This window comes from Mauremys mutica, unplaced genomic scaffold (genome assembly GCF_020497125.1).
Source record: "Mauremys mutica isolate MM-2020 ecotype Southern unplaced genomic scaffold, ASM2049712v1 000658F_np12_obj, whole genome shotgun sequence".
In the NCBI taxonomy this organism is placed as follows: Eukaryota; Metazoa; Chordata; order Testudines; family Geoemydidae; genus Mauremys; species Mauremys mutica.
The window spans coordinates 150,748-171,550 of NW_025423025.1; the positions used below are offsets into that span (position 1 = coordinate 150,748).

The 20,803-nt window shown below is 53.0% G+C and overlaps 5 non-coding genes across 5 annotated transcripts; 3 read left to right on the plus strand and 2 right to left on the minus strand.

Moving 5' to 3' along the window:
- Positions 1–255: 255 nt before the first annotated feature.
- Positions 256–329, minus strand: TRNAT-UGU. Its single transcript has one exon. It is a non-coding gene; the product is annotated as a tRNA-Thr (tRNA).
- A 2,243-nt stretch (positions 330–2,572) lies between these two features.
- TRNAS-ACU lies at positions 2,573–2,654 on the minus strand. The gene has a single exon. It is a non-coding gene; the product is annotated as a tRNA-Ser (tRNA).
- Positions 2,655–6,868: 4,214 nt separating this feature from the next.
- Positions 6,869–6,950, plus strand: TRNAS-UGA. The gene has a single exon. It is a non-coding gene; the product is annotated as a tRNA-Ser (tRNA).
- Positions 6,951–8,451: 1,501 nt separating this feature from the next.
- Positions 8,452–8,524, plus strand: TRNAF-GAA. The gene has a single exon. It is a non-coding gene; the product is annotated as a tRNA-Phe (tRNA).
- A 7,885-nt stretch (positions 8,525–16,409) lies between these two features.
- TRNAR-UCG lies at positions 16,410–16,482 on the plus strand. Its single transcript has one exon. It is a non-coding gene; the product is annotated as a tRNA-Arg (tRNA).
- The last annotated feature ends 4,321 nt before the right edge of the window (positions 16,483–20,803 follow it).

A 20,803-nucleotide genomic window follows, 5' to 3' on the forward strand; every position in this document is an offset into this window, starting at 1 on the left:
AAATGAGCTGCCCACAGGTTCTGGCAGCCACAATGAGCCATTCAGCATGAGAGCCCAGACCTGACCCTGTCCCAGAGAAAGCAGGATCCTCTGTGACAGGCTGGAACACTGACCTATCAGCTCTTATCTCCCAAACTTTCAGTAAGTCTGTTATCAGTGCCTGTGAGTATAATTTAAACAACTATACTGGGCTGGACCAAAGAGCTCTGTGTTTTGTCTTCCCACAATACCACGTTGCCCAAAAGTTAGTTAACAAGGCACCACTGGAAATTGAACCCAGGATCTCCTGTTTACAAGACAGGTGCTTTAGCCAGCTAAGCCATGGTGCCTCCCTGTGGCAACAGCACAGTGTCTACCCACACCTGACTCCCTGCCATCCCCACTGGGGCCTGAAAAGCTTTGCTTGTGTTTAGATTCTGCAAAGCAGAGGAGCAGGTGAGGTTTTCCTTGCAAGCTGTGTGTGTGTGTGTGTGAATCTTTGGCCAGGTCTGCACTATAAGATTACTTCAGCATCATTATATTGCTCAGATGTGTGAAAAACACACAACGCTCCCTCGGTCGGCAGTTTTTGGCTGGTGCACACACTGCAATGCCACGTCTGGCGACAAAATTGCCCTGTTTTGGTGACAAAATAAAACCACCTCGACGAGAGGCCTAGTGCTTTTTGCAGCAAACTTAAAGTGACAAATGTCAGTGTAAATGCTGCTGGTCATTATATCACCATAACTGGTTTCCACCAGTATCCCACCACATCTGCCGTGAACTCACCTGTCCTGCATTCCTGCTACAGAGGCTGGGTCCCTCCCCTTTCATAGCTCCAGTAAGTTCTGACAGCTGAGCCACTATCTATACCGGGATTAGCTTGATAGAACTGCATTGCCAGCCTAAGTACTGTAATTACACCAACCTAATTTTGTAGTGTAGACCTGTCCAAAGAATAACACACATACCTTGGGAGCAAAACTTCACCTGCTCCTCTGCTTCACAGAATACAAACACGAACAACACTTATCAGGGCCCAGTGGGGATTGGCAGAGTCAGGTGTGGGCAAACACAGCATTTTAAATAACAGTAGGTATCCTGGGTTAGCTGGTTAAAACCCCTGTTTTGTAAACAGGAGATCCTGGGTTCAACTCCTTGTAGTCCCTTGGGAATTGCTTTGGGGCCCCTGGTATTGGCTACTGTCAGAAGACAAGATTCAGAGCTAGATGTACCTATGGTTTAAATTACACTCACAGGCACTGATAATAGAGTTACTGAAAGTTTGGGGGTTAAGAACTGATAGGTCTGTGGTCCACTCCCCTCAATGCGGTTTTACTGTTTCCACTTGCTAAACTCCCTCCCAACCTCTACAAAATTACACTGCAGACATATGGGCTTGAGCCCAACCTCTGAGGCGCGAGGGTTTCTGAACCCAGGCTTCAGCGTGAACACAAATATCTGCACCAAAGTTTTTAGCCCCTCAGCTTTACGTCTAGGAGCCCAAGTCAGATGACCCAGGCCAGCCCTGTTGCCATCTTTATCCCAGGAGAGATGGACTCTAAGGGTACGTCTCCACTGCAATGTAAGCCCAGGTGTGGCATGCTGTGCTCAAAGCAGCACCTGCAAGCCCCATATTCACCACTCTCATATAATGATGACATGGTTTGTACAAAGTCTGCCTGGTGAGGTATCATTTCAAAAGTCTTGATCTGTTGAACATTAATATCGTGTTGGATTGTGTGTGTAGCATTGGTTGGGAAGTTATGAAGTTTTGCTCTGTGTGTGTTACTGAGATATGTTATGAGGTGGGGAAATCCCCCCCCCCCCCAGCCTTTCAGGTGTGACAATGGAGGAGCCAGACTCGCTGCTGGCCCATTGAAGGGATCCACACTCCCAAGGACTAGCCCAGGAACCGTGTACAATGCAGACTTCTCCGAGATAGCACAGCGACAATGGACACTGCTTGACTCCCATGGTAACAAAGGAGCTTCCTAGCAAGTTGGAAGAAACTATGAAAGAGGGGAAGAGACATCATGACCTGGCCTCTCTCCCCCACAACTCAGCAGGTGGAATCACACCTGGAGGACAAAGACTGAACTGAACTGATTTAGAAATCAGAAGAGAATAATAACAATAATACTTGCAAACCAAAGTCCCCAAACAGACTAGCATTGGTTTTTCAGCAGAAAATTTTCAGTTTGGGGAATTTTGTTTTCTCAGTCAGACCTTGCCAAGGGAAACAGGGAGAAAATGTTGGAGTTGCCTCCTTCAGAACAGCTTGGCCTAGACACTAGCTCTGGTTCACTGCTCTGGCCTTGCTCGGGTTGAGGGTATTTTAATAATTTGGGCAGGTCCCAGGGTGTTTGGGGGAGATGATGAGGATGTTCTCTTTTGAGATAAAAACTAAGAAATACAACACTAGAGAATTTCTTTTTTTAAGAAATCTGGGATTTAGACATTTTATTTAAAGCAAGGGAGTTCTGAGTTTCTGAGAAGGTTTTTGTTTGCAAGAAGCAACATTGTTTGATCTGTCATTGTACCAAAGGGGGAGATGGTTGTCTACAAAGGAGGGGTGAAAACTAAACATATCCAATGAGAATAGGATTTGAACCCATGCATGCAGAGCACAATGGATTAGTAGTCCATCACCTTAACCACTCGACCACCTCACCTGAGCTGTTAAAAAAAGGGACAGGAGGAGAAATCTAAGGCCAGCAGAGCTAGGGACAATAAGGATTTTTTAAATACTAAGCGGAAACAGAGGCTGAATGAGCTCCCCCCTCACATCTAGTGAGGAGCTGGGGGAAAGACTTCAGGAACAGACGGTGTTTGCATAGACACACCTGCCTAGCTATGCAGCATGATGGGGCCGCTTTCCCAAAATGACCAGTTTTGGCTGGTGGCAGGTTACAAATCACTTTAGGAGTGAATAGAATCAAATGTTATTATCCTTCCTCCATGAGTGAAGGGCAGCAGAACATACCTAGTCCGTCCTGATGGGTGGGTGGGTGAGGAATTGCTTTTATTGGACTTCATAGAAGTGATTGAGAACATCACCCTAAACCAGTGGGCCCCAAACATTTCGCACTGTGCCCTCTTATCCATGTCTGTGGCCCCTCGGAAGCCGCAGTCAAGAACCGAGGCTGGGAGTGGGTCTGTTGCTTGCTGGGGAGAGGGGTGTAGACAGGGGTAAGGGGATCGAGGCCGAGCAGGGAGTCAGAGCCCCAGGCTGAGGGTGGGGTTGGGGAAGAGCTGGGACAGAGTGGGGCTGAGTGCTGCTCCCTCCATGGAGACTGGCTCAGGCCCTGAGGTGCCCCCATGAATGTTCCTCTGTGTCCCCCTAGGAGTCATGCCCCACATTTTGGGGACCACTGAACCCTACTCGTTAAACAGGGGCTAGTGATGCCAAAGCCCAGGGAAAGGGAGAACAAGTGCGGGGCCCCCAGCACTGGAGCCATGTGAAGGGGCTGCAGGAGAGGGGCAATGGCTGGTGACACAGGGAGTTAAGGGCAAAGGGGGCACAGGAGGGGGCAGGAGTTAGGGGTGAAGGAGGTGCAAGGGCTGGGAGTGCAGGAGCTAGTGGTAAAGGGGGAGTGGGCATCGTCCAGGGGCAGTGGGGAAGTGCCCAAGTACAAGCTTTGCCCAGGGCACCATTTCCCCTAATGCTGGTCTGAGCAAACAATTGGAAATGACCCTTCAGTGAGACCAGAACCATCATGTAGAAAAGCCCCTTTGTTAAGTGGTGGTGGCTGAGGGCTTAGGGAGATGGGTTAGAAAACAACAACCACTTGTCTGTGGAGGTTTGATTCTTGCCTGCTAGGCCAGGCTGGTGTGTGGTGTCTCCATGGCTGTACTTTCAGTGTCTGATCTGCCACAGGGAGCCAAGTCTAGACATATTCAGAGGCTCTATGCCAGGGTTTCTCAAACTTTCTTTCACTGTAACTGATTTTTGCCAAAAAATAACCAAAAAACTTACTACATGACCCTAGATAGACGCACCAAGCCCCTCTACACTGAGCACAGGCAGAGGAGACAAAGCCTGAGCCCTGCCCCAGTTAGGAGAAGGCAAAACCAGAGCTTGAGGGATTCAGCCTTGGGTGGTGGGGCTCAGACTTTTGGTTTCAGCCCCACGCACCAACAAGTCTAATGCCAGCCCCGGCGACCCCATTAAAACAGGGTTATGACCCACTTTGGGGTCCTGACTCACAGTTTGAGAACCACTGCTCTAGGCTGATGGGAGAGAGTTTTCCTGGGGGTGTAGTTAATCCACTTTCCAAGAGGTGGCAGCTATGTCAGTGGGAGAAGCTATATCGGTGGGTGTGCAAGCTGTGGTGTTTACCACATTTAAGAAGTTTAATCAAACCCCATTTTTAAAACCACCTGTGGTCTGGGAATGGCAAAGGAGCTCGATGAATCAGGGTATGTCCTTCAAAGTCCTGGACATCATGATTCCATACTCCTGTTATCATGGGGATATTGCTCAGTGTTAGAGTGCTTGATTGCAGTTTTCACGTAGTCCTCAGTTCAAACCCCTGTGTTCTCTTATAACCTTCTTTCTTTTTTTTTTTAAAAAGTTAAACATTTTCATTTCCATTCTCCATTATGTTCAAGGGCTCCTCTATACAGGAGTGCTTGATATCAATGTAAACACTCAACATTTTGCTGTCCAAATGCATAAAAACGTAGCAAACCTGTCCTTCAGCTGAAATCAGCTCCAATCCTCTAAGTGTCTAGTTTATGTTTTCATCAGTTAAACAAAGGTATCATACGAATGTACATTCACAGATCCCTCTTCTCCAGGGGCTATGTTGTGCAGAAGAACAAGAACCACATCCAGTTGCAGTTCAGGAATCTGATGACCAAAGAGCCACGAAGTGTTCTGAGGGCTGGAGAAAAATGCCTTCTAGTGAGCTATTGAATGAGCTCAACCTGTTTAGGTTATCAAAAGACAATTGAAAGGTGACTTCATTGAAGTGTTGAAGGGCCTTAATGGAGAGAAAAGATGGGGTATTAAAGGGCTCTTTAATCTCGCAGAGAAAGGCATAACAAGACCCAATGGCTGGAAGGTGAAAAGAGACAAATTCATATTACAACTAAGGCACAAATATTCAACATCGAGGATGATTCACCACAGGAACAATCTCCCAAGGAAAGTGGTGGATTCGCCATGTCCTGATGTCATTTCATGAAGACTAGCTATCTTTCTGGAATGTGTTTGCCCCAAAAGTAGATATTGTGTCATACAGGAGGCCTGTGATATGCAGGGGCTCAGATTAGATGCTCTAATGGTCTCTTCTGGCCATAAAGTTGACTAATTTCTGAAAAACTGAGTGTAGCATTGGGAGCAGCGTCTTGTGTTTTCCTGTCTAGCCGGCTTGCTTCCTAGAACGAACGCTCCTTGAGTGGGGTGATCCACAGGGAGTAGCTCAAACCTCCAAAGTGCCTGGCCAGGGGCAGGACATTAGCACAGCAAGGGAGGGGTGTGGTAGTGACATCACAAAGGCCTTTGGCAGGACCTCAGACTATTGGTCAAAGGTGGTGGGGAGGTGGTGACCTCACAGAGAGATGCTGACATCAGTCAGGCAGGACAGGGGTGAGGGGCCAGGGAAACCTCAGAGACCCCTGTGGCTTTGCTTCAGCAAGTCTCCTTCTCTAGGTCTCTTTTTGAGGACTGAGAGTATTCGGGTTCACGGACGTGAGTGCCAGGAGGAAGCTTTTTCGAGTTTTCTCCTTCCCTTTTCCTGATTTTACTAGAAAACAGCCATCCCTGTTTAGAAGGTTGAAGCCTCCTTGAGGTTTGAAACCTGTTCAGTCTGATCCATCTGGTGACAGTTGAATTCTAGGCATGGAAAACACAAACTTAAGGAGGCAGAATTTTATTCCGCACCTGGGATTTTGTCCCATAGAATCAGTGGGGACATTAGGGTTTGTCCTTTCTGTTTCACCTTTTCCTCCATCCATCCCTCCCTCCTTTCTCTTTGTCTCTTGCTTCTTTTGTTCTTTCACCTGTTCCCCTCCCAACAGCAGGAGCGGTGTGTGTGTGTGTGTGTGTATGTGTGTGTTGCGGGGGAGTGCTCTGCAGCTCCCACTGTGGGAGGTCCACCCAAAAATGTGGGGCTGAAATAGTGCTCGGGCAGTGATCCCCACCAGTGACCTGGGCCATCCTTTGGGCTCTCTGGTGAGAACCCTCAGCCTCCCGTCCTCAGTCTCTACCCTGATTGGCTGAGCAGGGGGTTATTGACAGGGAGGAGATTCAGGTCCTTGTTGTTCTCTTTTAAGACCAAGGAAATAAGTCATAACCTCTTATATGTTGACAAATTTTTCTGCTTTGCTGCATTAATGGTCTCTGAGCAGTTCATGATTCTCTCTAACATTGCAGTTCTCCTCAAATACTTGCTGAATAATTACTGTGAACTGTTGTTGGTCTGGAGCTCATCTGAGAGCACTTTATTCAGGTCATTCAGTGTTTGAAATTCACGATCTGATGGTTAGTTTCAAAATCAGGGCTCTTGGGTCCTATTCCCAACTCTGCCACTGGCTGGCTGTGTGACCTAAGACAAGTCAATTCTCCTTTCTCAGCCTTTGCTTCTCCCTCTCTCAAGTAGGGATAATGATGATCCGCTCCTACCTAGCTCAAGGTGGGTGGAGGATGGGGATCCATTGGAGAGTGTCACTAGGAGTATCAGAGGGGCCGTGTTAGTCTGGATTTGTAAAAGCAGCAAAGACTCCTGTGGCACCTGGCTAAACAAACAGAACAAACCCCAAATCCCCCCTGTGCTTTGGGAGCCAGGTTTGTGGTGGGAATTCTGTAGTTCAGATGACTTCACGCCTGGGCATTGGGATTTTTTACCAGTTTCTCTGGCATTGGGGCAGTTTTGTGCTCCCAGCTGTGATGGCCGAGTGGTTAAGGTGTTGGACTTGAAATCCAATAGGGTTCCCCTGCGCAGGTTCAAATCCTGCTCACAGCGAGGCCTGTGTTTTAGCCAGTCTCTCACCCGGGCAATACCTCTGTACAACCCCCTGAGACACTCTCAATTCTCTCCCCACTCCAAGTAAATTCTGTTCTGCTCCTTTCATCGAGATGCCTGGGACACCACCTCACACTGTGTTGTTGAGGGGTTGGGCAAACTCTCAGCACCTGAAGCCTCTGCCACTCACCTGGTGCCCCATAGATCAGCCATAGCCCTGGTTCTGCTCCTCTCTCTAGAGTGTGAAAGGAGCTGAGTCAGCGACTCCATGGGAGCTACGGGGCTGCAGAACCAACAGAGAGAAAAAAAGGTGCTCAGTGCCCACTGGCAGCCAGCTCCCCCCCACCCACTACAGGCCTTGCTGACAAGCTCCTCACACTTGCCAGTGATCAGCTGTTCAGTGGGGTGCAGGAGGCGCTGGGGGAGGAGCAGGGAGAGTGGAAGAGGGAAAGGAATGGGGCAGGAAGGTGCAGGGCGGGAAGAGGTGGGGGCTTGGGGGAAGGGGTGTAGTGGAGGGCAGGGCCTGGGGAGGAAAGGGGGGATTTGTCCCATACCCCGGATCCCTCTAGGGCCGGCCCTGAAGGGAAGCACCGACTCTCACAGTGACAATAGAAGTGACCAGCCTTGCGGGGGAGGCTGAGGGAGATCCGCACTCACCAGGTCTCTTCTCTCCCCCACGGTGAGCCAGACACTGCTCTCTCCTGGCTCTCACTCTAGCAGCTGGACCCCAAGGAGCCATTTCCCCACAGGAAGTGCATTGAGTACCCCTGTGGTGCTGGGGGGCTGGTGCTGCTGCTGCCTGTAGGGCTGGCAGGGGGGCTGATGTCTGCACAGACTCTCAGCTGCCAGGCCGGAGGGGGCACTTGGGACCTTACCAGACTGGCTCAGTGAAGACGGGGGATTGACAGAGCAATACAGACGCTCTCCAGAGCACAGAGCAGCAGCCGCCCATGCAGCCAGGCAATGAGCATTTCCCACCGCCTGGAGCCGAGGGGGAAGCGGCAGCTGCTGTTCCAGCTGCTCGGGGACAGGCCCTGTCAGCCAACAGCCACTTCTTACTCCCCACAGCTAAGGGCGCCGGGTTCCTCCGGTGGGGGTGTGGAGCAGCCGTTCGTTTTCCTGTTCGCACTCCTCTGCCGTGTGAAAATCGGGGAGGGGAGGCAGAAGCCCCACTTCCCTCCCGAAATGACGCCCAGTGGGGGAAGGCAGGACAACAGGGTGGGGCGGCAAGTGGTGGCCAGACTCTCACCCCCAGGGTCTAGTCTAGCTCAGGGTCCAGCTCAACTTCCTCCCCGCGCCACTGGCCCCCAGTCCCCTTCCACCACCAGGTCAACCCGGGCACTAGGGCAGGAACGGGGTGAGGCAGCAAGTCAAGCTGAGCAAGGCAGGGAAAAGCGAGTCTTGTCTTCATGGGCACCTCCCAATGACGTCCTTTTGTGTGCAACTGCTGCAAAAACATCCCGGGCAGAGAAGCAACAGGCCAAAATACAGGCATACAGCTGCCAAAGTAGCTCAGTTGGGAGAGCGTTAGACTGAAGATCTAAAGGTCCCTGGTTCAATCCCAGGCTTTGGCAGGTGCTTTCATCCTCTTTGTGCAGGGGCAACTTGTTTTCTAGAAGCCCAGTGGTGCCTGCACCCAAGATGAGCAGGGTTTCCCTGGGGTAAAGCAATTTTGGGGGCCCCTTCCATTAAAAAAAAGTGGCAATACTGTATTCTCACGGGGCCCCTGCAGGGCCTGAGGCAAATTGCCCCACTTGCCTCCCCTCTGGGTGGCCCTGAAGGTGAGTCTCTGATCTTGGGCTCTGCTGTAGGAAAACATAGAATGGGCTTCTGCCCCTAGTTGGCCCACCTGACCTTTAAGGATGAGAGCTGTCTTTCCCAACATGGCAGGAAGAGAGCAATGCAGGGTGACCCTCAGGAATGGTGCCAGAGGGCTGCTGGGCAGTGACAGGCAGGAATAGGGGATGAAAACTCCTCTGCGCAGCTCAGCAAGGGCAGTACCAGGGAAGGGGCATCTGTAAAAGTGGCTGTGTAGAAGGTGGAAGGGATTTGGGGGCCCAGGAGGAGGCGCTTGATGTTCAGTGCCTTGGAGCAGCTGGACTTAGCCATGGTGAGTGTTCAGGAAATGCCCATTAATAACTCTAGGGTAGCTCAATAGGCAGAGGGTGATTGGAGGAAGGGCCTCCTGGCCAGGGAAGAATGATGGGGCTGGAGTCACATTCATGGTGCGAGTACAGAAGGTGGTGGAGCTCCGACCAGGGAGGGCATTACTGGTGGGCTTTGTGCTCTGTGGCACTGGTTACTGCTATATTAGTGTGTATGGTCCCCAGTTAAGGCATGAGAGGGAAGATCAAAGGCTCCCTTCCTCTGGGCTGCATGATGTTTGTTGTTGGGGGGGATTTTAATTGTGTCAGCCGGCCTGAGCACCGCTGGTCCTGTTTTCCCAACCGTCAGAGGAAACATTTTTACAATGAGCACTACCTGGCGCAGGTCTGTAGTGAGGTTGGCTTAGAGGAGCTCACTCCAGCCACAGAGGGGGTTCACCTTTCTGCGGGGACAGACCAGGACTCGCATTGACCGGATTTATGCTTAGCTTTTGTATCTTTAGCACGTTGCTTCTCAGATTCTTTCTTGGCCTGACTTGTTACACTTTGACACTTAACAGGCCAGAGTTTGTGCACCTTCCTATTATCCTCACTAGGATCTGATTTCCAAATTTTGAGGAATGACTTTTTGCCTCTAACAGCCTCCAGTACTCGGCCGTTTACCTAGAGTGGCGTTCTGCTGGTCGTCCTATTGTCGTTTCTGATTTAGGGCAAACGTTTCATCTGAGCCTCTAATTGCGGTGTTTTTAAACAGTCTGCATGCTGCTTGCAGACACCTAACACTAGTGACAGCAGCTCCTTTTAATTCCCATCTAACCATCTGTACTTATGCCGATAGGTCGACTTTAGGTCTTTAACTTTGAGCGGTAGCTGAGAAGATGGTAAATCGGGCAGAAACCCGTTCGACAAACCTCTTCATTTCCTTGTTATTTCCTGACTTCTTCATTCATCCCCTTTTCCTTATTTCCTGGCTGAGGTGGCGGCCTGCCAGGGAGCTCCCCGGCACCTCTGGCTGCCTGGGCTGAAGGCAAGAGGCAGGCCTGGGCGTGGCGAGGGCCTCCTGTCCCGGAATGAGGCCACAGTGCTTCCTGGTCCCCTTTTCCCACCCACAGTGGCAGGCGGCTGCTGCAGGAGAACACGAGGGAGGCTCTCGGGATGCTAGGCAGCGCTGTGTGGCTGTCAGGGGAAAGAGCCTTCTTCTCTAAAGATGGCTGGCAGAAAGGTGGTGCTCAGCTCTGTAAGCGACCTGCCCAGTAGCCTCGCTGCCAGGGGATTCAGACATTTCTGTAAGGTGCAGAAAGAGGGTATTTGGCTTCCAAGTTAATATGAGAAATATGCATTTAGGAGATGGAATTTCCATTCTTTCATCAGTGCCCCAGTGGCCTAATGGATAAGGCAATGGCTTTCTAAGTCAGAGATTGTGGGTTCGAGTTCCGTCTGGGGTGAAAAACTGCCTTCTTCCTGTATATTGCAAGGAAACCTTGACCTTATTTTCAGCAAGGAAGCTGGGAGATGTTCGAACACAAAATACTGGATCTTGGGAAAAATCCCCCAGAAATGGCAGCTTGACAAATGCTTTCTAAACCCCTCAGTAGCAAACAGTTAATACTAGTGTTTGTCTGAGACAAGAGGGAAGGGGAGTGTTTACTCCCACACCTCGGTGAGGGAAAGAGCAAGGCCGTCCTGAAAGAGAATGGATCTGTCTGGAGACAAAGCAGTCCCTGAGAATGAGCAACGGTGTGAAAAGAAGAGGTTCAAATGTGTGTTAGAGGGTTTATCCCTTCACCCTCCCATTAGCGGGTCCTTCTTGCGTACACACAGAGCAGCAATACCCAAAGTCCGAAGGTGCAAACAATTAGATGTTTATTGGATTGAACTTCCAGCAAACAATGATTCCAGTTTTCTTCCTCAGTGTCCCCATCCCAGCCCTGACGCCACAGAACCTTGCCTGTGTCCCTGTTTCCATTCTCCCTCTTAGCAAAACATAGGACATGTGGTGACACATTTCCTGATAGGGCCAGGCATCAAGGTGGAAGGTGTTGATATTCCATTTGTCCCACTGCCCCGTGTGTAGTACAGTGCCCTTCTCGTACGGGCGTGCCACACCTGTTCCAATTAGCGTTCCAGGCTTCCCACTATAGTGGGCCTGAGAAGGTTGGGTCCAGGTTGTCTAGTACAGGGGGGAGGGGCTTACTCCATTACTTCTAGGTTATTTCCGTAGGCAACGTAACACAAGTATACTTAGCAATACACCAGCCGCTGTAATAATCCACAGCAACACCGAGAGACCTGAGCACTGCCGCATGGTCCAACATCCTGGCCACCACCGAAACACCTCCTCTCCTCCTTCGACGGGGTCAAGCTCTTAACATGTCCAGTTGCTGGCAGTTGCAATACGCTGCCGCTGCAGGTTTTCGTGCTTTTGTCCATAGCATAAGTCCATTGAATGTCCACAGAGAAATGGGTTATTGTCCAAACCAACTTAACCACATGGTGTGGAATCAGGCTGTATGTGCTGGTTCGATTATTCAAAGCAGTAAGATTCACAGATCTATCTGTGCGCCAAAGCCCAGAGAGCAGCGTGTAGTGTGGAATTTGGTTAGGGGCTGGTGTAATTGTGCCCCCAGTAATATGTACATTTCCAGCAAAACACCTCATACACAGTACACCCAATTGTCCACCCCTTGCCACGGGCCATTGGGTGTGCTCCTCCATGGCCATCAGGGAGGGGCACAGTCAGACATCTTCTCTGGATTTACACCATTTTACACACCCCTCCATTGATTCCCAGCGAGCAAATCCCCTTCTCATTATTCCCATAGGGCTTGTGGGGCCCACCTTAGCTGCCCATTCAGATACCATGGTAGCTATTACACAGGTGCTGGCCTCCTAGTCGAGCATTTTGAATTTCCATACACATCTTCCCCCAGGTCAGCCTTTTGAAGCCATCCCCACCCATGTCATGAGGTTTTCTGTTCACTGAAACACAACAATGCTAACAACAAGGCAAACACCACAGACAAACAACACAAAACATAGATCCATGGTATTATGGGTTAGTCTTTTGCTGGCACCAGCTTGCTTGTAGAGTGTCTGAAAAACAAAAGAAACAATTTCCACACACGCCCCCGGTGGGGACAGATTAGTGCTTAATAATAATAATACCACTTCCTTTTACAAATTTCCTTGCTAATTGCAGGAAAATTGCCCATTTCCCCTCAGAATGTCTGTAAATGCTTCTTGGGACAAAACATAGTGGTGGTAGCAGCCACTTTACCTGACCCTCTTGTATAATTTAATTACTAAGCTTCCATCCAACGTGAGTGCACAGAGCTGCACATACAGTTACATTTATATAACTGGGTTTTATTATTAAACCAACAACTGCCCTTCTTGTAACACCACAACTGTTGCCTTTTACTATTTCCACAACTCAAAAATGTTTACTTACCTCCAAACTCTGTATTATTAATTTTTGCAAAGCCCTGGGCAGCTGCACTGCAGTGCTGGGGTGACTCTGCAGGGGGAGAAGCTGCTGTGGAGCAATGTAGAGCAGGTGCAGGAAGAAGCCGGGGTCACTATTCACATTCTGAACTGCACAATTTTCCAAATTTGGGAATGTCCGAGAACAATTCTAAGGGGAAAGTGAATGCAGAGCAGTGACACTGGAGGTGCCCAGACCTCCAACAGGGGCGGTGTGGAAATTAATAATGGGAAGATCATTTGCGAAATTAGTCGTCACTGACAAGATTTGTCTCTTCTTATTTCATGTTATGGTGTTATTTAGCGGAATCAGGACATATTTTTACTATGTTAATTAAATACTTAATTTTATTTAACTGAGCCAAAAACTTAGTGTCACTTATTTTTTCTCTGTTCTAGCAAGAACTAAATGAATTTTGTGACTTTCTGGAAAGTGCAGAGAGATTAAATGTGGGGAATTCAGTCTCTGTGTTTGTGAGCTGATGTTTTCCTCTCACAGGTCAGTGCCTGCATTGAAATACCAAGAGGGATCTAAGGGCTGGTGTACGCTGGGCACAGGGGTGTTTGCAGAAGGGGCAGGGCCTCAAGTGGAAGGGGCGGGGCAGGGCGTTAGTCTCCCCCAGCTGGCGGTTCACGCCCTGCCCATGGTGTTGCAATGAAAGAGGCTGCCCAGGCTGCACTTGTAGCGAGGTTCCCCCACTAGGTGGCCGCGCAGAGGCTGCAGGAGACAGGCAGGTGGCCGCAGGGGAAATGGCGACACAGGAGCTCTCAGCAGCAGGGTGACGGACAATGCCGTGGAGCAGCAGCGATGCAGAGTGAAGAGGGCAAACTGAGAGCCAGTTGAGGGAGTGGCAGCAGAAGCTGAAATATCACTCGCTGCCTCCCCCACCCCTGGGGCTTTGCTGCCCAAGGGGAGTGGGGGTTGGGGGAAGGAGAGCGGAGGGGTCTGTTAAAGGAACATTGGATTGGCCTGTCACACTGCAAGGTGAGAAACTGAGGCACAGCACTGCCCAGCGTACTCTGGGGTGGGGGGGTTGCTGATGAGCGTAGATGTGAATGTGGTTGTGGGGTTTTCCCAAACTCAGGCTAGATTCTCTTTCTCTTTTAATAGAAGTTCTCATTGGCTCTCTGCCCGCGCAGAGCTGGGGAGTGGGGGCCTGTTGCCTTTTCCCCAGGCAGCAGGGTGACACCTGCCTGGCGAGTGAGGGTCGGTTTGGGTGACCCCCACTCAGGGCAGGCTCAGGGCAGGTCTCTGCCCTTTACTCAGCCCAGGAGGAGTTTTTTGCACTAACATCCCAAGTGTGCAAGTCCGTCCCCGCAGAGCTGCCCCATGGGGTGACCTTAAAGCAATTGTGGAAAACGGGACGGGGGTGGGGGGTAATAGGCTCCTATATGAGAAAAAGTCCAGCCAAACCGGACTGTCCCTTTAAAAACGGGACATCTGGTCACCCTGGAGCAGCCCCGCACTCCTGCTCCCCGGTTGGTGCGTTTGTGACCCGGGGGCTGAAGCCGACGCGAGAAAGGGAAGTGAGCGAGTAAGTTTTGGGGTTGGGCCCCACATGTTTAGTGCAGGCTGTGGGGAGCCGGGCTGAGCAGAGCCTGCCCCGACGGGGTGTGTGTGTGGTCACCCTAAGCTGGGAGCGTGTGGCCAGACATGGGGAAGGGGGGGAGGGAGAAGCTTGGTTGTGGGAAGCAGATCCTTTTTTTTTTTGCCTGTCTGGGTGGGGGTCTCGGTACCTAATGAAAAGCAGCGGTGGGGGAGGGGAATTGAGACTCTGCTTTGGGGGTTGCTGGGGGGGCACGACACAAGCCAGCCGGTGCTGGCTGCTGCTGTGGGACATAGTACAGGTGGGGGTGGGGCTGTCTGGGTGCTTGAGATGAGGGGCGGTTCCTGGTTGGCTGGTGCCGGCGTGCCTAGTGTTCTCTGACAGCTGATCTCCCATTGGCCCTCGCGCGGGGCGGGTCTCTGAAAGCTGGTCTCCCATTGGGCCCTCCCCTACTGACGTTTCTGACGGGCTCATCTCCCATTGGTGACGTTGTCTGACAGCGATGCGGGGCGGAGCCGCCAGGGCCTTCTGCGCTCAGAGCTCAGCGCGGCCCGCGAGAAGCGGCGCGAGGCCGCGCGGGGCGGGTCCCGCTGCCGGGCGGAGGAACCGAGACCGCAGCAGCGGCGCTGCCTCCCGCCTGGCGAGAAGCCGCAGCACCGGGGGGGGTCACAGCGCGCGAGGCGCTTCCGCGCGCGGCTGTTTCCTGCCGGTCGCGGGGTGACGGGTCCTGCCCGTTGGGGCCGCGGGGTCCCGATGGCAGCGGGGGGCTCTGGCGTCCACCCGCCCGCGGCGGCTGGGAGCTGCGGGGCCACCTGCACTGGCCGGGGGCTGCGGCTTCTCCTCCCCCCCCCCGGTGACTGGGAGCTCCCGGCTCTGCCTGCGGTGTCTGAGCGCTGGGGGCTCCTCTCCTGCCTGGGGTGGCCGGGAGCTCCCGGGGCTGCAGGGCTGCAGGGTCTGTTAGCAATGACGTGGGGCTGCAGGGTCCTCCCGCCATCAAGGCCTGTTGGGAAACCCTGGGTCCCTCCGCAGCGGCTGGGAGCTCTGGGGTCCACTCGTAGGAGCTGCAGGGTCCATACGCAGTGGTGTGGGGCTGTGGGGGCTCCCCGGCCACCCATGGCTGCTGGGAGCTCCAGGGTCTGCCTGTGGAAGCTGTGGGGAGATGAGGGGTTTGGGGTGGAGGAGGGGGCTCCAGGCTGCAGGATGGGGCCGAGGAATTCAGAGTGCAGGAGGGGGCTGTGGGTTGAGGCAGGGGGTTGGGGTCCAGGACGGGGTGATGGCTCTGGGGTGGGGGCAGGGATGATGGGTTCCAGGTGTGGGAGGAAGCTCTGGGCTGGGGCAGGAGGTTGAAGTGCAGGGGGGTGAGGGCTCTGGGGTGCAAGAGGGGGCTCTGGGTTTGGGGGGGTTCAGGGCTGGGGCAGGGGGTTGGGGTGCAGACTTACCTCGGGCGGCTCCTGGTCAGCGGTGCAGCAGGGGGGACCTACTGGCCATTTCCAGGGCACAGTGCGGTGCCCTAGGACACGTAGGGACCAGCCTGCCTGAGCCCCGCAGCATGGCTGACCGGACTTTATAACCTGGTCACCCCACTGGGAGCTCCAGGGTCCGCCTGTCACATGTGGTGTCTGGGAGCTCTGGGATCCACCCACAGTAGCTGAGAGCTGTGGGGTCCATCCGTGGTGGCATGGGCCTGTGGGAGCCCCTTCCGACACTGGTGGCTGATAGCTGTGAGGCCCCCATCGGCCGACAGCTCCAGTCTTGCTGCCCCAGGGCTGAGGTGGAAAATGTCACTGAGATCTCTGAAAGTCACAGATTCTGTGACCCTCTTTTATAATCTTAGCCTTAATCGTTGTTGACTGTCTCTCTCAATCTAGAGGTCTGCTCTAGCGCGGATGGGACAGGGAAGACAGACGCTCACCCCCCAGCACAGGTTTGGGCAGAAATGGCTCTTGGGCTATTTGCTGTGCACGCAGAGGACTTGTCCAGGCCGGTGGAGCAGCTCAGCCAGATGAGGAGCTGGAAGAAGGAGACCTGAGCAGCCTGGAGATCCCACTTTTTCTCCACAGCCACTGCCTATCAGCAGGATTCCTCCTTCTCCTCAGTGAGACCAAATCTAAGCACCTAGACAGCTGGTCTGTCCGCTGCACCCCAATCCCTCATGCCTGAGCCTCCCTGCCAAAGTCCTGTGCCTGGCTCCAGAGAATTGTCTCACATCTCGCTGGGAACTCGACTTCTTGTGCCCAGAGAGTCTCGGCCCCACTCAGTAGAGGACCAGAGAAACACAGTGTCTGCCTTTTCCAAATAAGTGCTTGGAGAGGTTTTATTCCTGTGACCATGTGGCCTAATGGATAAGGCATCTGACTTCGGATCAGGCGATTGAGGGTTCAAGTCCCTTCGTGGTTGTGATTGTGCAGTTTTACCTTTGGGCTGAAAGTCCTGCTCCCTTCAGGGCTGGAACCTCTTCTTGGCCGCTCAGGCCAATGCTCTGGCTTCAGCTAGAGCCCCAGGAAGGAGTTGGGGGTTGGGTGTCACAAAGGCTGGTGCATGAGCCCCAGGTGCTTCCAGTCTCGCCTTTGCCATTCCTGACTTGCCAAAGACAATGGGCGGCTGCCCGGGCTAGCGTGTGGAGCAGTTTCCCTCTTCCAAGTGTGCGCCTGTCCCTGTGCTGGAGGATACTTGCCACATAGCGCCTTGGGAGCCTGGGTTTCTCTGCTTCTCGCCAGCTGGGGAAAAGCCTCTTGGGGTAAAATCTCCTGCCCCACTGCCAAAGTGAGCACCTGGAGTGGGAATGGTAAGAGGCCCCCCAGGGGGGCTGGCCCTGCTTTCTTACCATCTTCTGATGTTGGCCACAGAGCAGCAGCAGCTGGCTGTGGGTGGTTTTCAGTGGGGGTTCGGCATGCAAGGGAGCAGCCTGTCTGGGTGTCTCTGTGGCTGTCTGCTGGCCACGCATAGGCATGGTCCTCCCTTCCTCTTGCCCTGCCCTCGGTTGCTCTGTGGCTTTTAAGCCTTCCCTTGGAGCCGTCAGCACCAGCCACCTCTGCTCTAGGTGCCCAGAGGAGGAGAGGTGCTGGGCTCCAGCCTGGGACTCTTCCTCCCTCCTGCCTTTCCCTGACTATGAAACCTGGCCCTGACACTCCTTTCTTCAAGTGCCATGTGGGCAAGAGGAAAGTGTGGTAGAAAGCACAAGGGCCAAACTTGTGGGCATCAGAAATCCCAAACACCCAGTCAAACCATAGCCACTTCTAGACCCCATTCCAACCAAAGACCTGGCTCCAGTGGGTATGAGTCACTCAGCACAAGGTAAACAACTCATTCTCATACAGCTGGAGATAGGAAAGCACTTGGATCTCCAGGGATTTTCCACAAGGTGCCACTGAGATGTGAACTCAGATTTCAGCATGCCAACCATTATACCAGCTTGTGCTAGTTTCTCTGAACATTGGTGACTCTATCATAGAATACCAGGGTTGAAAGGGACCTCAGGAGGTATCTAGTCCAGCCCGCTGCTCAAAGCAGGGCCAATCCACAGACAGATTTTTATCCCAGATCCCTAAATGTCCCCCTCAAGGACTGAGCTCACAAACCTGGGTTTAGCAGGCTAATACTCAAACCACTGAGCTCTCCCTCCCTCACAGGGCCAGTTTGTGTAAGGGGACTGTTGGCCCTTTACTAAAACTGAGTGGGGTTTTTTTGGTTGGCTAGTTCCCAGTTCCAATAGAAGGGGGAAGGGTCAATGGGAAATCAGGACCCTGAGACTGACAGGCCCCTGGGGCAATGGTCACCAACTGGTAGGGAACAAGTGAGAATTTGTTAATGAGTAAAATTCCTGGTGAAAATTGGCAAAGCTGTGGAGAGTTTGAAAAGTTCCAGTGAATTTACACATGAAGATACAAACAGAGAGAAAGAGACCATCACAGACTGCACAGGCCCACACAGACATAAACAAAAACCAAACCCACACAGCACACAGAGCCATATACACATAAGGGAAAGCCACAGAAAACATAGAACAAATCCGCACCAAAAAGTACAGCAAAAGCCCACAACAGGAAAGCACAAAAACCACATACCAAAAGAATACTTAGCAAAAAACAATCTGCATGCAAAAGTCATACACACACACACACAACTATGCATGGCATCCACAAAAATTACACAGGACCCACATGCACATCAATACGACAGACAACAAAAACCACCGACATACAGAAAGCCAGGCAGGGTTTGAGTCTCACAGCGAAGAGGGTGAGCACACAGGTGGTTTGGGGAGCAAAGACTGAGGGGGAGTCGGGGGCAGTGCTCTGGGCTCTGCTCGACCCCTCCTGACACAGGTGGCTGGTGGAGAGCAGAGCCTGGGAGATCTGTGGAATCTGCCCTGCTCTCTGTAAAGCAAGGGGACCTCGGTGTCTTCTGAGCTGCAGGGCAAAATGATTGGCAGAAGCCATTTGCTTAAAGGAAACTAGTGCTGTAGGTGAGGTTTGAACTCACAACCTCAGCATGACTCCACTCAGCACTGCTTTGTGAGTACTGGGCACTAACCCATTGCACCACTGTACCCTGCTTTCAGGAGCTTGTGTCCATGTTTCATGGATGGATTAGCGGAGGGGGGGTTGCATTAGCTAAAACAAATCCATATTAAAGGCTGCAGGATGGCAGCAGCAAAGGTGGGGTGTCTCCTTCCATGTGATAGAGCTGGTTGCCCCTTCCGTTGCTCAGGGGAAGGTTGGTGCTTTGATCCCACCCGGTGCTGGAATGTCCCATGGGTGAGATTAATGGGACTCTTGGGAAGGGAAGGGAAGTATTTTCTATCCCTGCCTAGCTCCATTGGTCTCCTGTGGCCCTTTCGGCTCTCTGCTCCCCTGTTGGGGAGATGCATAGACAAGCCCCCATCTGGGTGAGTCACCGAGAGGCTGTGTCCCATGGCGTGTGGGGGGGAGTGGTAGGGGTGGGATGGGGCTCAAGGGGAGAAGGTTCTGTGTGACAGTGTGTGTGGGGGAGGGGGAGGGTGTGTTCCTTAGGATAGAAATGATGGAAAACACAGGGGCAGTGACAGTGGAGCCCCATGTCTGAGTGTTATGACCCTGTGTGGTGCTGCCGTTCACCTTCCCCTCCTATGGGCTCAGCTTTCATTGAATCCAGCATTTTTTCACCTGTCCTCACCACAGAGGTGTCCCACCTGCCTCAGCTACCGAGTGTCCCTCTTAGAGACACTGAGGACTGGAACTGATTTCAGCTGCTGGACAGCTCTGCTAGGTCTTTATTCATTTGCACAGGAAAATGCTGAGTGTTTAAATTCATTTCAAGCCCCCTGCCCCCCTTCAGCGAACTCCTGAACATACTGGAGATGGGTCTGGAAATCGATTTTCATTCAAAAAAGTTTTTAAAGGGAATCACTTGGATTGGAATTAGGAACCCATCACCCTGCAGGGAAACATTCACCCACTGAGCTACCCTCACAACAGAGAGTGTCCTGTATAGCCCAGAGCAGGACCAGTTTTTAACCTGGGGGTTAGTAAACTTTATCTCTATACAAACACCACAGTTTACAAACTCCCCACCCCCGCTCTGTGTCACCAGCTCCCCAGCTCCCTGCCCGTCTGTCTCTCCAGCATTGCTCCAATCCCTTAAAGCAGGGTCTCAACCTCAATTTACCTTAGGGCCAGTGCCAGTCCTCCAGTCCTCCCAGTGGGCCAATAATGTCACTCATACTGCCCAGAACCCACCCCCCAGAACTCCACCCTCCACCTGCCTAAGGCTCTGGGAGGGAGTTTGGGTGTGGGGGAGGAGGTCTAGGGTGCAGGCCCTGGGCTGGGGCTGGGGATTGGGGTGCAGGAGGCGTGCAGGCTGTGGGGGGAGTTTGGGTGCAGAAGGGGTGAGAGGCTGGTCTCTGGGAGGGAGTTTGGGTGGGGGAGGGGTTCTGGGGGGCAGGTTCTGGGATGGAGTTTGCAGCGCTGTAACATGGGCGAGGCGAGTGAGGCACTTGCCTCGGGCGCGCAAAGTGGAGGGGCGCAGCTCTACCACGATCAGAGGCGCTTCGGCGGCAGCTCTACTGCTGCCACTTCTTCAGCTGCAATTCGTCAGTGGGTCCTTTTCTCCAAGAGGGACTCAGGGACCCGCTGCCCAATTGACGCCGAAGGATGAATGAAGCAGCGGCGGCAATTGGGCGGCAGGTCCTTCCCTCCGACAGGGACTCAAGGACCTGCAGCCAAAGAGCCTGGAGCCGGCCCTTGCCTCAGGCACAAAAATTCCTTGTTATGGCTCTGGGAGTTTGGGTGCTGGGTGCAGGCTCTGGGCTGGGGCAGGGGGTGGGGGGAACAGGAGGAGGGGTGGGGGTGCAGGCTCTGGGAGGGAGATTAGGGTGGGTGGGAGGGTGTGTGTGGAGGGAGGGGGTGCAGGCTGTGGGAGGGAGTTGGGGGCAGGTGTCTGTGGAGAGGGGTGCAGGCTCTGGGAAGGAGTTTGCAGGGAGGAGGGTGTATGTGGGGAGGGGATGGTGGTGCAGGCTCTGGGCTGGGGCAGGGGGTAGGAGGAACAGGAGGAGGGGTGGGGGTGCAGGCTCTGGGAGGGGGTCAGGGGTGCGGCGCTTACCTGGGGTTCCAAGGCGGGGCAGGCTGGGGGGCCTCCATGTGCTGCTGCCCCCAGGCATCACCCCCGCAGTGTCCTATTGGATGCAGGGGCTCAGGACAGGGGCAGCGCACGGAGGCACAGACCCACCCTGCCCTGCCAT